The 13518-nt window shown below is 40.6% G+C and overlaps 1 protein-coding gene and 1 pseudogene across 2 annotated transcripts in view; both read left to right on the forward strand.

Annotated features, from left to right (window-relative positions):
• Positions 1–13518, forward strand: part of SUCLG2 (succinate-CoA ligase GDP-forming subunit beta) — a 283719-nt gene that overhangs the window by 7590 nt on the left and 262611 nt on the right. The window lies entirely within an intron of this gene.
• Positions 4994–13518, forward strand: part of LOC112301051 (proteasome subunit alpha type-2 pseudogene) — a 38286-nt pseudogene continuing 29761 nt past the window's right edge.

Consider the following 13518-nt stretch of genomic DNA (forward strand, 5'->3'; position numbering starts at 1 on the left):
TGTGTCATAGATTGGTTGACAGTTTTTTTTTTCTCCCAATGGCACATAAAATGAGAGAATATAAGGGCTTAAACTAAAATTAGTGTCATTACATATTTTATTGCCAAGTTGGGGTACTTTTGAGTATGAAGTTGAGCACTGTGAATAATTACACCAGGACAACAGGTGTAATGAAACCAGGACTGTCCCTGGAAAACAGATACATAGTCATGGAACTAAAATGGACTCAATGGTGGCAATGGGATGGGAGAGGAACGTTGACCTTATTAAGGGAACCCTGGACAGGACCCATGATTTCCCTGCTGGGCCCCATTGCTCATTCTCCATGGCTGACTTCTCCTATCCTTTGCCACATAATAAAAGGTAACAAAGGCTGTTTACTGTCCCTGAGAGAGAGGGTGTGAGGAGACCTACTTGGACTTAAGGAAGAAAAAAAGGTTTATTGAAACTGACACATTAGAATTCAAGACAAATCTTTCTTGATGTTGGCTTCTGTGTGCCTTTTCTGTTCTGTTAACTGTTTGCTTACTTAGGGTCACATCTTCTTATATCTTCTGCAACCCGTGAGTTTGTCTATTCACATGCCAGTTCAGCCTCCTGCTCCCAACAGATCATCCAGCTTCTGTCTCCCAGAAAGTTAATAGTTCTTATAACAAGAAAATCTCACCAGTTTATATCATCCTTTTGCACTCAGGTTTGGATTGCTGGGGTGCCTCTCACCAACCAACGAGCTATAGACTTCAGGTGTCCATAATGTCCTCCTCAGATTTGATTAATTTGCTAGAACGACTCACAGAACTCAGAGAAACATGTTGCTTACTAGATTACCAGTTTATTATAAAAGGATGTAACTCGGGAACTGCCAGATGAAAGGGATGGCTAGGGCAATGTATGTGGGGAGGGTTGTGGAGCTTCCATGCTCTCTGAGCAGCCAGCCCCTCTCCCTAAATCTCCTTGTAGTCACCCACCCAGATGCTTCCTAAACCCCGTAGTTCTGGGAATTTTGTGGAGGTTTCATTACATAGGCATAATTTGAAACCATTGGCCATTGGTGATAGAGTCTCCAGTCTCACTCACCTCCCCTAAAATGAAGGGGTGGGACTGAAAATCCCAACCCTCTAATCCAGAGGTGTCAAACTCATTTTCACTAGGGGCCACATCAGCCTTGCAGTTGCCTTCAAAGGGCCGAATGTAATTTCAACTCCTTAACAGTTAAGGAGTAGTTACATTTGTACAGTCCTAAAATTATTTCAGCCCTTTCTTTGAAGGCAACCAGGAAGCTGATGTGGCCCCCTATGAAAATGAGTTTGGCACCCCTGCCCTAATCCCTGTTTCATTCCCCTGGCAACCAGCCCCCATCCTTAGTTTATTTAGGGACTTCTAAAGTTGCCTCATTAACATCACAAAGACATCTTTATCATACTTATGAAATTCCTAGGGTTTTAGGAGTTCTGGACCAAGACCAGGGTTGAAGACCAATATGGTTTTATTATTGTAAATCATACTATCAAAGGGTACTTTTAGGACTGGAGTGCCAAATCCAAAAGTAGCAGGATATGCTGTGAGTGTAATGGATGCTTTCTTTTTTGTTTGATATAGATTTATGGTAAGGCTTTTGTGAGTGGTATAAAATTGATTTTCTGACTATGTGTATTGTGGAAGAAAGAGTAGTGCTATAATAAATCATAAATTCCTAACTGGGCAGGTCATGTGGACACTCGTGCCTCAGGCCCATAGCTTCTTTAGTGAAAGAAAGGTTCTGAAACCAGCCCTATTCATTGTTCTTGAACATCTAGGACACCTGTGGCAAACACAAGGCCCATGGGCTGAATCCGGCCCTCCACCTTGTTTTATCTGGCCTGGCACCGTGTTTCTACCTGGCAGCAGTGCTGAGCTCCTTGCCCCTAGTTAAGGAGTAGTTACATTTATACAGTCCTAAAATTACATTCGGCCCTTGAAGGCAACCTCGAGGCTGATGTGGCTCCTGGTGAAAATGAGTTTGACACCCCTGATCTAGGTTAACGGGCTTTTGAAATGCCAGAACTGATACCCCACAAAGGCATAACTACCCTCCAGAGAGCACATAATCTTGTTAACTATTCTGTAGTCTAGTCCCCACCTTGATTTCTCCCACCTTCATGTAATCTTTCTTAAGTCCTCTCATTAAATTCAGATGCATGGAATAATTTGCAGACTTACTCTCCAGAGCACTTGAAGTCTTGCTTCCCAGCAAGTGTAAGTTGGGTCTAAAGAAGCTTTTATAAAAATTCTTTACACTTCACTCTTTTTATGAATGAAAGGTAACAAATTGTCTGACAAACCCGTAGGCTATGGGGCTATTTTGTGTTACCTAGATGGCAGACAGGAACCTTCCTTAAGCAGTTTGAAAAACTAAACCATCAAGTTAAATTAATGGAATTTCAAGATTGTTGCCGAAGCACCTGGACTTTTAGATGAATTAGTGCCGAGCCCATCTCTGTGTGCTTGCATCTAACTGTGACGAGCCACTCATGTCAAGTTGGTGGAGGCCCTTCACGCTGAACCCCAAAGTAACCTAATTAAGGTTGCTGATAACAAGAAATGAGGGGAATCCATAGAGAGGGAAACCTGTGAAGTGGTTGGTTGCAGTTGTGCGGTGGTTAAGGGTTGTGGCAGAGTCTCAGGCAAGGGATGTCACTGAAGAGTACTTCATATGCACAAAAATGAACAGATGGACTTGGCTTTGTGTCTCAAAAAAAAGTTCTTTATAGGTTTGCATGTTTCTTACATCAACAATGTTTTATATAAAATACATTTTTAATGTGGGGGAGAACTTACAGGTTAAACTTTAAAGATGAGAGAAAATTATTTTATTTTCCATTAAGTGACCCAAGTGAGTATGGCATTTCATTTCTCCTGATATTGGCAGTGTATCAATAATGTTATGTTTCTAGTAATCCGTGAGTTACAGTATTCCTTTCTTAATGATACATTTTTTTTCTGTGCTGCAGGATGAATCATTTCCCCCCAACAAACTTCAGGGTCTTTCTTAATAGGTCAGAAAAGATTTCCTTTCCTGGAACTTGGATGTTTTAAATAAGCCACATTGTTATAATTTAAGTAAAATTAATTATGAATGCAAAGCACTGTTTTTGTGATTGAATTTTGGGATGTTGAGAGAAGTAGGGAAGGAACTGCTTTTTGATTCTAAGTTTGGACCAGCAAATGCTCTTTATGTCTCCAAAACCTTGTTTTTGCTTCTCAAACTTTTAAAGGTACTAAAAATATGAATGCATATATTTTTTATTTAAAACTTATTATTTTTATTGTGGTAAAATATACATATTATAAAATTTATGATTTACCCATTTTTAAATGTACCTTTTTTGGCATTAAGTACATTCTCATTGTTGTACCATCAGCACCACCATCCCCAGAACTACTTCATCTTCCTTAACGGAAACTTTATACCCATTAAACACTGTGGGGTGGGAAGAAACTTGGCTTCTGTCCTCAGGTTCTTTGACTGTTGTAACAATTAAATGAATGTGAGACAGATTGGCAAGAGAGAATAATCAAGCTTAATGCATACATATGTATGGGAACCCTGCATTCATTTGAGAGTCGACCCCATGTGCGAGAGGTTCGGCGATAGAAAGAGTACATATAAGACATCCTGAGCTAGGGATGAGGTCACGCACCTTGAGGGTTCCAAAAGGTCATTGCAGGATGGTAAGAAGAGCAGATGCTTAGTAAATAGAAGTTTGCCACACACTATAGCAGGTCAAAAGAGGTTATCTCTGATAATCTCCTATTATGGGCAAGGTCCCTAATTCAGGTTTTTCTGGGCAGAAGTTTTTTCTTGAGCCTGAGGCTAAAATTGCCTGTAGCTCAAAGCAATATGCATAACACAGAGCACTCTTTGGTGAGACTTCTTCTGAACTCCACTTCTTCTGAACTCCCACAATAACTCCCCATTTTCCGCTCAGCCCCTGGAAACTGCCATTCTACTTTCTGTCTCTCTGAATTCGACTACTCCAGGGACCTCATATAAGAATCATACCATATTTGCCTGTTGTGACAGGTTTATTTCACTTAGCATAATGCCATTAAGTTTCATCCATGCTGTAGCACGTGTCAGAATTGCCTTCCTTTTTCAGGCTGGATAATGCTCCATTGTGTGTACATGTCACAGTTTGTCCATTTATCCATCACTGGACACTTGGGTTGCTTCCATCTGTGGCTATGATGAATAATGCTGCTGCAAACCTGGGTGTACAATGCATATATAGTTAATGTTAATGATCACCTGAGTAGAAATGTAGTCTGGTGTATAGTGGGGGCTACACTTTCTGTTCCCCATGTCTGTTAAGAAATACCTTTACTGTTAATATTTTCATGTTCATTATTATTTCAGTGGATGTTTGTTAAATGCAGAACAGGTGCACTATTAGGCCCAGAAGGTAGTGGGTTGGTAGGAAGCTTGGGCAGGTGAGGCCGTTGCTGCCTTTAAGAGATGTGTGGTCTAGGTGTTTGGCATTCAGAGGGCTCCCCAGGGCTCTCTGGGAGTGCAGCTGTACAGTTTCTCTTGGCCTCGTCTACACAGTGGTTGTTAATGGTTTCTGTTTGGATAACCTGATAGTGGGTACACATAGAAGTAGACACCTGACATTTATCAAGCATGTTCCAGTGGGCCAACCCTGAGTGCTGTACAATTGAAGAGGATTAGGTAGGCATTATGTCATCATTGTACCCATTTTAAAGAGGAGAAAACCGTGGTTCAGAGACTTTAAACAACTTCCCCATTGCCACAGATCTGCCCTGCAACAAACCCTGGGGATGCAGCTTGCATTGGTCAGTTCAGTTGTGTTTGTTATGGGTTGAATTGTGTCCCCTCCACAATTTATGTTGAAGGCCTAATGCCCAGTACCTTAGAATGTGACCTTATTTGGTGATAGTCTTTACAGAGATGATCAAGTTAAAATGAGGTCATTAGGGTGGTCCCCTGTCCATTATGACTGCTGTTATACAACGGGGAACTTTAGGCTCAGAAATGCAAGGAGACAGAACACAATCTGAACATAAAGACAGAACAGGGCGACACTTCTACAGGCCAAGGAGTGCCAGAGACTGCTACCTCCAGAAACCAGGTGAGAGACAGGGAACAGATTCTCCTTCAGCCTCAGAGGGAACCAACCCTGAGGACTTGTTGATTTCAGACTTCTAGCCTTCAGAACTGTGAGACTATACATTTCTCTTGTTTAAGCCACCCAGTTTCTGATACAGGCATACCTCTCTCAGACTGATTGTGGATTTCAGATCCAGACCACTGCAGTCAAGCAAAGGTCACAACAAAGCAAGTCACATGATTTTTAAATTTTTTTAGTACACATGAAAGTTATATTTGTACTACATTATAGTCTGTTAAGTGCATAATATCTAAAAAATGTATACACCTTAATTAAACATATATCATCAGAGCTTTCAGCAAGTCATAATCTTTTTTGCTGGTTGAGGGTCTTGCCTACAGTTTGTAAAACACACACTATCTGTGAAGTGCAATAAAGTAGTAGATGCCTGTAGACTGTAAGGCAGCCCTAGGAAATGAGTACAGTTGCCGGGCTCACCTTGAACTTCTCACCTGAAGCTTTTGGAATCTGAGCTTATCCTAGAGATGGACATCTTATTTTATAGCTGCTTGGCAAGCTAGCATGTGAACATGACAACAGTCCATCCTGCTGTATACTTTATGTACTTGTTTTTGAACCAGAACATTGTTTCCTATCACCTCATTCACCAATGTTGGGGTTAAGAGATTCTGACCATTTCTGAAAGTGGAATCAATTTAAAGGAAGAAGAGTTGCAGTTGAGAAGAATATTCCAAGGAATGGGGTATAGGATTGATACCACTTCCCAAATAGGAGTTCTAGAAATATTTTGAACAGTTGCAAGAAATTGGAATGTAGAGCTGTGCCTATTCAAATGTGTAAGTTCTGGTATTTTTCATTTTGCTTAAAGGAAAAAAAAACATTTTTTTTCTTTCCCAGTTATCAACTATTTTTCTTTACTCTATAGCTCATTCAAGGTTAAACCAAAAACCCCTGCATTTTAAAACTTGTGTTACAGGCCTTAAAAAAAAACAGTTATAATTTAATCATCTAGCTTTGTAATCACAGTGTAATACCAAGTGCTGTTTTCTGCAGTAGTGTAAGGTTGAAATTTAAGAATAATCAGCATGCAATCAAAGCTGATTATAAATGGACAATAATGATCATAAAAGTGAAATCAATTCCAAGGGTTAAAATGAAAGAGAAAAAAAGTAATAGCAGTAGTTGGAAGAGATCTACTTATGATAATAGGCAAATAGTGGGTGAAAATCATCCAGCAGTGTTGTTCCATGGAGCTCTAAGAGTTTGAGGAAAATGGGGGAAACCAGCATGAGAGTAAAGAGTTATATACATGTGTAGATCTACTGCTATAGGTGAAGTCTTCTGGGGAGGGTCATAGTGGGTTTTAGGAATGAATCATCTCTGTTTAAGATGCTGGCAGATGTCATAGGGAGAAGAGGTTCAGTTGCACTTGTTTCTGGCGCACTAATCAACTCTGGCTTTAAAGTAGGATTCTCAACTTCCATGAGACTCAATGTCCTCATTAAACTGTTTAAATTTGTTGTACATGAATTGTACCAGGAATTTTGCTATGTATTAGATCAGTGATTTTTAATCTTTCTCAGCTTATGGCACACATAAACTAATTACTAAAATTCTGCAGCACACCAGAAAATACACTTTTGCCTATCTGAAAAAAATTAGGTATAATTTTAATTCATTCACACCAGACAGCTAATTGTTGTGTTGGCTGTTGTCATTTTTTTAATTTGGAAAGCTAAGGCAGCTGTCCCCCACCTTTTTTGGCACCAGGGTCCAGTTTCCTGGAAGATAATTTTTTCATGGATGGGTGTGGGAGGCAGGAAGCTGAGCTCTGGCAGTGATGTGAGTCAATATTCCCTCGCTTGCTAGCTGGTCACCTCCCGCTGTGCAGCCGGGTTCCTAATAGGCCATGGACTAGTACTGGGTCCGCTTCTGGGTGGCTGGGGGACCCTGATCTAAGGGAAAATTTTCCTGTGTCCCGGTCTAAATAGTTAGATATTGCATATTTTAAAAATTCCTGTGACACATTGGTTGAAAATTGCTGTACTAGAACATGTACAGCTTTGCAAATGGCTACTAACACCTTGCTTCCAAAGGGGTGCATACCATTGATGGCACACAGGAGCAGGTAACACAGAGATGCCACATCGAATATGGATAAGACACCTAGTGAGGAAGTTACTATGTTAAATATATTTGAAACCTTAAGATTTTGTTGGGGGGACTTTTTTATTTCTGTGCTGGTGTGCTGTTGGATCGATTCTGAAGAACTGACACATACCATAGCTTTAGTCAGATTCTTAAGAGCTTTAATAGGAGAAACTTATTGGATTGGTAAAAAGGTCTGTTTAGTTTTTTCTATAAAATAAAAGACACTTTTTTTGTTTTCACCAATAACTCTATTGATTTGGATATTTTGAGTGTGTTGGCTATCTCTTGTGTGGTATAACATTGATTGTTCTTAATTAATGTTTTGATTTGATCACTGTCAACTTCAACTGGTCTACCCAACTGTGGAGCATTGTCCATTGAGAAATCTCCAGCACAAAACTGCACAACCATGTTTGACACATTTGGTCAATCACAGCACCTTCTCCATACACTGCATACAAATCTTTTTTTGTGTTTCAGTTGCATTTTTTACCTTTCTTGAATTAATAAAGCATAATATGCCGAAAATGTGTATTTTCTTCCATCTGCAATATTAAAATAGCTACACAAATTCACCAACTTTGATAATTTTTTTAAATATGTGCTGATATGACAACTGTCACAATACAATCCAACAAAATTGTGTAGAATGAAGTTAAAGACAACAGAGTGCTACTGCAGCCATCTTACAGGAAAAACCAAATGAACTTTTTGGCCAACCCAATATGTACTCGTCAGAGCAACCACCCCCAAAGGTGGTGGGCTGGGAAGAATCCACACCCAACCCAGTTCAGGGTCCCTTTTAAAGGGGGGTAATAGTAGGGGTTAGTAGCAAAACCAGATGGCAGATAGTTGTGTAGACCTTTATAGTTGTGTAGACCTCCCCAGAGAGCAATATACCACTAAATTGAAAGAAAAATTAAAAGATAACACCAGGCAGTTACCACATCTATACATTCATTAACCTCTTTCCTGGGGGCATGATGTTTGTCTTTGGGCTGCATTCCCGCTTCCTGGGTAGTCAGCGGAGCCTGAGGTTGCAGAGCTCAGTATTTCCCAGGCATCTTAGCTGCTGGAGCCATATTGTATCTCTAAAGTGAGGTCCCCAACATGTGCTTTTAAGATCTTCGGCTGAGGATTTTTTACCTGAACTAGCAAGAATTGAATCCCTTTTGTTTTTAAATTGTGTATATTGCCTTCTTACACGTATGCAAACTCTGGAGGTAGTATGTAAGGTATCTTTTAAAAATGAAGTTCTTTAAGTTAAAACCGGCCACATAAAGAAGTTAATAATAGTGTTAGTGTTCTGAGGATACAGCAAGTATTGTGTGTGAGTGATTATCATTTGGGATGCTTTGAACCAGAGTAACTTGGATTTTTATTAGTTTCTGTTCCCTGGTAGCAGATCCTGAGAAGAAGACTCTGGGGAATGTGAATTTTTCGGGAGGTGTTTGTTCTCAGGAAAATCTGGGAGGGTACTGGGGAAGTTGAACCTAGAAGAAGGAATCTGAGAGGGTGGGTTAATATACTGAGTCTCAAGGAGCGTGATTTTGCTTTAGTTTTACAGGACAGCTTTGGAGACAGTGTCAGTAGGTTACGCCTCAAGAGTTGTCCCATTAGGTGCAAGGGAGTTGGGGCATTTATATACATACCATCACCACTCCCATTGGGACGTAAATTCCCAGGCACTTCTGGTTCTTCCTGCTCAAGGGTAAGTTGGTTTCAACACCCCACATAGAAAGCCACAGGGGCTGGCTGTTGGGAGTGAGAGCACATAGGCAAGGATCTGAGGTGGTGTGAGTGGACCACTGACAGCTTCTGCTGCAAGTCTCTTCCACTTTTAAGTGACATGGGAGCCACTTAATAGCTTTATGCCTTGGACAATTAGTTTGACCCTTAATGTATTGATTTCCTCATCTGGCTTAAAATAACAGTGGACTTGCCTCTGAGGTTTTGTGATATTTAAATATCAGTATTACAGATTTAATATATTTTTAAAATGTACTCACTATTTTTCAGAAATTTAAATCTTCATTTAAGCCTTACCTTAAGCAATAATACCCATGAAATTATGGGCTTGATAGGTAATTGAGATATATATATGCATACATATATATGTAGGCATGTATGTATATGTGTGTGTATATATATTTTTTTCTAACATGCATTAATAAAACACACAGAAGAGTCCTGACATGGAGAAAACACTCACCACTCAGCTGTTATCTGTTATGTGAAACCTTTTCTCCTTTTCTATGGACACATGGCTGTCCTGCATTTTCCTACCTGCCCTGTAGCTGGGCGCACTCATGTGACTTTGAGTAGCCCAGGTTAGCTTATGAAGAACTCCTATATGGTTTCTTTATGCTCTTGTGCCTTTCTCTTGACAGAGATGGTGATCACCAAGGTAATTTGGAAGACTTCTGGTAAAGACGGCAGAGCCTGTGTAACCTGCGTCCCTGAGCAACTCCTGCAGAGCCCTGCCCTCCTTACCTGTTTGCCCTCCCAGGATTGTAACTTCAGGATGAATGACACTTTTGTTGTGTTGATCCACTTCATGTTTGGGCTTATTTGTTACCCCAGAGCTCAAAAAGCCTTGGCTAAAATCACACAAATGACTCTGAGGAATCAGTTCACATCATTTATAAAATGGAGATAATTAGTGTGTCTTGAAGAATAGATGTGAGAGTCAAAATGAAGGTGAGGAGTTCTTGGTGGACAGAGTGGAGCTGTACATAGACATGGGTCATTATGGTTTGTTACTTTGCGGCTGTGAAGAAGGGGGATCAGGGGGATCAGTGCCTTTCCAGTTGGGGTTGGAGAGCAATGTTACCTGGAGGCCATCGTTACTTCTGAGATTCCTTTCAAATATCCCTATTTCCAGGACTCCTGCCTCCTTGCAACCCCCATTACACTGGGTGTGGTGAACTGCAGGGGCAGAAGAAAGCCAACCCTTGCCTCTGGTGCTGCACAGACAGTTGGTGGCATCACGACTGACTTTAGGGATTCCCCAGCTGAACATTTTAAATGTTAATAGGTATGCATTGTATGTTAGAAAAAACTTGTAACTAGCGTTCTAAACCTGTAATTCCATACATATTATTGCTTAGGATGAGGTTAAAGTAGATAATTACATAAAACAGAGGTAGTAGGCTAAAAATTTTAAGTAGATAATCATATTTTTAGTAAGGAGCTGTAGTAAAAAATAAGGAAGCTGGTATGTGGGTAACCTGAAGTTTTGGAAGTACTGTAATAGGCCAAGCCTCATATATATCATCATTAGTTCTCTGCCTTTGTCCATTCATTCAGCAGGTAATATTCAAATACTGTCATTTAGGGACAGTTTTAGGGACCAGGGATAGCACAGGACAAAACAGACAAAACTCTTTGCCACCTTTCTACGGGGGAAAGAGAGACAGATGACAGTGTGTGCTAGAATAAGGCAGGAGGGAGAGATCAGGGGTTTGGTAATGGGGTTACACCTTAAATAAGAGGCATCAGAAAAGTAGTCATTGATTTGAGCAAAGATCTGAAGGGGGTAGGAGGGAGCCATGGGGAAACCTGGGGGAGATTATTCCAGGCAGGAGGGGCTCTGAGGTGGGGGCATATGCCTGGTATGTTTAAGTAACAAACAGCCATTGTGTCTGGGAGAGGTGAGTAGAGAGAGGGAAGGGAGCTTGGGATATGCAGTGCTTTATTTCTCTAGAGCTGCTATGGATTATCACAAACTCGGTGGCTTATCACAGCAGGAATTTTTCCTCTTGTCTGAAATCTTGAGTCAAGGTGTTGGCCCTTTCTCAGAAGGCTCTAGAGGGGGCTCCTTTTTCCTCTTTCTGCTCCTGGTGACTCCATGTGTTCCTTGGCTTATATCTACATAGTTCAGTCTCTGGCTCCATCTTCATCTGGCTTTTTCCTCTTCTCCGTGTACCATCTTGTCTTTTTTCTTGCATAAGAAACTTGTCATTAGAATTAGGGCCCATGTGGATAATCCAGGATGATCTCATCTGCAGATCTTTATTTTATTACATCTGCAATTTTTTTTCCCCAGATAGGTTCATAGTACCAGTAAGAGTTTCTTTGACATGGATGTCACAGGTGGGGACCACCATTCAACCTATTACCGTAGGCAGGGGAGAGGATGTCACTCATCTTGTAAGACCTGTAGGGAATTTTAAGGACTTTAGTTTTCACTCTAAATGAAGTAATTAAAAGATTGGACCTGGCTTTTAAGGAGACCTAAAGAATCAGTCCTTTTTCTGTGAGAATAGGCTGTGTTTGTAAGCAGGGAGATCAGCAGTAATCCAGAGAACAGATGAAGATGGCTTGGACCAGAGTGTTGGGTACACATGATAAGAAGTGGTCAGATTCTGGAAACATTTTGAAAGGAGACTCAGAATTTCCTGTGGGTTGAATATCAGGAATGAGAAGGATAGACAAGATTCAAGGATGACTCAATTCTAATTGGCAAGATGGAGTTTCCTTATTAATCTTACTCAGCACTGAAAAGTTTCCTAGAAAGCTTTTTAAAGGCATTTATTTTTTTATTTTTTAATTATTTAAAAAAATATTTTATTGTTGTTCAATCACAATTGTCTGTGTTTACCGACTACCACTCCCCCTCCCCCCGCCCTCGTCCAGCCCTCCCTTGCTTCCACCCTCCTCCTTGGTTTTGTCCATGTGTCCTTTATAGTAGTTCCTGAAAACCCTTCTCCCCACTGTCCCCTCCCTGACCCCCTCTGGCTATTGTTAGATTGTTCTTAACTTCAATGTCTCTGGTTATATTTAGCTTGCTTTTTTCTTTTATTGATTAGGTTCCAGTTAAAGTTGAGATCATATGGTATTTGTCCCTCACTGCCTGGCTTATTTCACTTAGCATAATGCTCTCCAGTTCCATCCATGCTGTCGCAAAGGGTATAAGCTCTTTCTTTCTGCTGTGTAGTATTCCTTTGTGTAAATGTACCATAGTTTTTTGATCCATTCATTTAGTGATGGGTACTTAGGTTGCTTCCAGCACTTGGTTGTTATATATTGTGCTGCTATGAACATTGGGGTGCATAGGTTCTTTTGAATTGGTGTTTCAAAGGTAGTACACAGAGGTCTCCTAGTTGTTATATCTTATGTAATCAGAAGTATGTTGCCAAAACTGGGAATTTCATACTGATACAATGTATGTGTATGTTTTTGTCACATGTGTAGATTCTTGTAACCACCAACACAATCAAGACACAGAATTATTCCGTCAGTACAAAGCTCTCCATTTTTCTATTCCTTTATACTCACACCCACTCCCTCCCCCTACCATCCCTGACCTCTGGCACCCACTAATCTGTTTCCCATCTCTGTGATTTGTCATATGTTATATAAATGGAATTGTACATTATCTGACCTTTTGACATGGCTTTTTTTGCTCAACATAAAGCCCTTAGTATGTATCCAAGTTGCATGTTTTTATTTGTTGTGCTTGATTACTGAGCAGTATCCTAAGGTAAAACAGAACTTAGGTGGGTTCTATTCTTCTGGGTTCTATTGCCCACCGCTGAAAAACCATGACTCCTAATGCCAGAATCTAATGAAAAAGAAAGGAACTATTTATTTGTGAGTTGTACAGGTTTAGAATAATGTTGGAATTCTGCTGTTAAATCCCACTCTCTTTAGAAACAAGGAAACACCCATAATCAAACAGTCCTGCCTCCTCTTGCCAAACCAGGCCTGTCAGGGGTACCATCTCTCAGGAAATGAAATAGAAGTCTATAGCTCAGCATTCACCTGGTCTCAGTTCAGCATTCCCAGCTTCTCTCAGTAATTCATGCTCAACTAGGCTTCTGCTCTTAGTCCACCACTGGATAGCACTTCCTCATGGTGGGCTGGTGGGGGTCTTTCTGCATCCTTTCAAACCACGTGGCCAAGACAGCTTTCTCTGCTCCCAAGCAGCATTGCTGAGAGACGGAGACAGAGACAGAGAGAGAGACAGAGATAATGAGAGAATATGCCTCTCATGGCTCTCCTATTCTCCTTCCAAGCCATATGGTCCAGAGCTCCAGTGTGTCTGCTGTGTGCTTGGGTTTAAATGTGTAGCTTGTCTTTTTATCCTTTTAAAAGAATCTTTCGCAGAGCAAGTTTTAAATTTTGATGAAGTACAGTTTATCTTTTTTTCTTTGGTGGATCATTCTTATGGTATGTCATGTCTAGGAAATCTTCACGAAGCCCTAGATGCACAAGATTTTCTCCTATGCTATCT

The sequence above is a fragment of the Desmodus rotundus genome, chromosome 8, assembly GCF_022682495.2.
Source record: "Desmodus rotundus isolate HL8 chromosome 8, HLdesRot8A.1, whole genome shotgun sequence".
Lineage (NCBI taxonomy): Eukaryota > Metazoa > Chordata > Mammalia > Chiroptera > Phyllostomidae > Desmodus > Desmodus rotundus.